Below are 3486 nucleotides of genomic sequence, written 5' to 3'. Positions count from 1 at the left end.
GCTATGCTTCTGAGGCTCCTCCTCCACCACCTCCTCCAGTGGCTTTCGATTCTGATGCTGAGGATGATGATGATGATGATGGTGATGACGATGATGCTTCGGATGATGATGATGGAGATGCTAGCTTTACTGATGAGATGTCTACTTGACACTCTACACTTTGTCACTCGTGACAAAAAGGGGAAGTAGTTTTGGGATATGAGAATAGTTATCTTAGGGGGAGAGTTAGTATAGGACATTTTTGTTAGGGGGAGTGTTGATACTTGAGGGATGTAGTGAGGATATGATGTATCTTTTCTTTTCTTTCTATTTTAGATATATTGTTCTTGTACATTGGGTTTTGTGACCATTTTTACATACATTGTACTTATCTTCTTTATATATGTTGATGTATGTTTCTTTCACCTACCTTACATGTGTTGTTTCTTTTCTCTCTTTATACACATGCTTCTTTTACTTTGTATGCAATCTATTATTTCTGGTTCACACAAAGATGCCTTGATGAGTTTTGTTTAAAGTGTTTCAGAAATACAGGTTGTCAAAGTCTACTTGCCATAAACTCTCTTCTTGCAAAGTTTTTCAAGAGTTTGTGTTAGGATAGATTTTATTGTATTCAACAAGTGAATATGAGTTGAGTGATTTATGACTTCTCTCATATCTTATTTGTTTGTTGTGGTTTTGTCACAGATTGCTAAAGGGGGAGATTGTTAGGATATATGTGATTTGCTTGTTAGAAACATATGTCACTCTTTTATGTAATTGACAAATCTTTTGACAAAACGCACTTTACTTGTATTTTGGTAGATCTAGGATGTGTTGAAATACTTCAAGAAACCAAGTTTCAAGATCAAGTGTTAAAGCCTTCAAGTTTATCCAAGAAAACAAGCTGAAAGTGCAAATTCATTAAAACTCGACAGCTAGCATGTGTCGAGGTTTAGATATCTGTACAAGCCTATGGCTCGACACCTGCTCGACAGTTTCTATCTGTCGAGGTTTATAAAATCAGAATTTCCAATCTGATTTCTTGAGATCCGTGGATGTGTCTTTGGGCCTTCTTTTCTCCTAACCCTAGACATATAAAAGGATTGTTTTAAGGGTCGTCAAAGTGTTCACAAGTTGCACAAGCTTTGAGCAAACTCTGTTCAAGCAAATTGTGACCGGAGACAAAGTTTTGACCTAGTTCATCACTGTTGAAGAAGTTGCTGTGTATTTGCACAAAGGGTTTTATGACCAAGCATCTTCTTAATCGTCATCTTTGGGATGAATTGAAAAACTTTGCAACCAACAAACTTTCTCTAGTTTGTGATTGAAGTCACATACTGGGATTCGCACATTGGTTAGTCACGTACTTGGTAACCATGCAGCAAAAAGGGGAAACTGTCACTACAGAACAAGTCCAATTGGGTATTGGGGTAAGGGTTCAACTGTAGGTTGGTAAGGTACTTGTGATTTCTTTACTTGTAACCGCTTGTTGTGATAATAGTGGAGTTTCGGGAGTGGTGACCTGAAAATCACCCGGTGGGGTTTTTGTCGTCAGGTTTTCTCCATTCGTAAACAAATCACCGTGTTATTTATTTTCTGCTGTATAATTAGTTTATTGGTGATTTGTTTGTGCTACCACGTGTTTGCATGTTAAATTGATTAATTAATAACTTAACTAATTAATTAATTAATTTGATCACAAGGGATCAATATGTATTTGGCCTATTAGGGATTACAGGTACGGTTTCTATAATTATACTAATAGAAAAAGGGTTCCTAGAATTGTTATTATATTTGATTAAGAATGGTAAATATGGTTGTATGTCAGGAAGACTTTGAAATTGAACCAAATAGAGTAATAGGCTTGGACTTTGTCATCATTATGGCCATCTTGGATCTAAAACTATGACTATTTTAATGGGCAAAGAGTGCTTGTGGTTTTTATGCATTCACACATAGTCTCAATTGTTGACCGATTGACTATCACCTTTTAAGCCTCAATTGTTGACCCATTAATATGCATTCACACTAGTTCAGCCGTGTACTGGATTTTGGGTCTTTAGGTTGATGATTACAATATTATAATAGGAATTGTTTATATAGCCGTATGGTCCAGGCTTTGAAATTGATTATGTATGAATAGTATGTATAGTCATATGGTCCTTTATTGGCTCTATGATTGATTTGGCAGAACTATATTATTGCACTACCTATCTAAGTTCCCAATTTGTCATTCACGCACCTGCCAAGGTTCAAAAACTTGTCTAGCTTTATTGTTAAGTCTGGCGGCATCAGAGGAATAAAGGGTTAGCTATGGGATTGATAGAATTAAGATGTAATATTAGCTTCAACTATATATTAGATTGATCAAATATCTATCTTTTAGCTATATTGAAGTTTCATGAATATCTATGATTACGTTAATGGAAAAAAAAAAAAAAAAAATCTGATTAGGCAGCAATATTTTTTTAAGTCCAGAAATCTAATTAGGTGAATAATTGGAGAATTTTGGATATATCAATATTGTCTAAGATAAAACCGTTCAAGTGTGAAAACTGATTTTTAAGTGAGAAATTGTGTATTGATGAACCTATTTTTAGTGTTGTTAGGTTCTAATTCTACTGAATTTTTGTGATTCAAAGAGGTTGATTTCTTTTATTTTTGCAACTAAGAGGTAAGTGGTGTTTACTAATTTTGGGGGTTTTCCCAAAATAATGTTGATTATCAAACTATTCTCATATCAAGAAATATGTTGATATTCTATATATATAAATTGATATTTTATAAATGTTTGATGTGCACATTGGCTATTCGTTTTATGAAAAACTTGTGAGACAACCTAAATTTATTTAAACTTGAATGTGTGAATATATCTTTATATTTTTGAGAATTATGAATGGATTATTTTTGTGAGCATTTTGAATGGATTATTTTTGTGAGCATCTTGAATATGTTTTGAAAACCTATGGTAAGTCATGATTAAAAGCTCAGTATTGTATTTAGTCCTTAGTAAGGGATAATCATACTGCAGCTAGTCCTTAGTAAGGGACGATCCTAGAAAAGGGGACAATGTACATTTAATAGCTCCTTAGTAAGGGAGTATACTATTGAGGATCCAAAAAGGAAGCTTCTTAGCAAGAGAGTGCATCTTTAGGTTCCAAAGAAACCATCCTTAAGAAAATGAATGAAAAGGAGGTTCCAGTCCCAAAAAGGGGACAGCACAACCCTATCAACGGGGCGTAAAAGTTGACCACGAGAAAAGCCTAGGAAATTGCTTATGTGATTATATTAATATATATATATATATATATATTATGATGGCTCACAATATAGAGGTATATGTTTTTATATATAAGAAGTATTTGATGATAAATATTGATGAGTTACAAGTTATGAAATTTTTGTAAGAATTATTTATTTGAAAGGTTTGTTCTTACACCCCAATGTTAGTGAATTCCACTTATTGAGTTATCTCGCCCCCCTTTATTTCCCATTACAGATACA

The sequence above is a fragment of the Quercus suber genome, unplaced genomic scaffold (assembly GCF_002906115.3).
Source record: "Quercus suber isolate HL8 unplaced genomic scaffold, Cork oak 2.0 scaffold_228, whole genome shotgun sequence".
NCBI lineage: Eukaryota > Viridiplantae > Streptophyta > Magnoliopsida > Fagales > Fagaceae > Quercus > Quercus suber.
Note: the sequence above shows the minus strand (reverse complement) of the source record.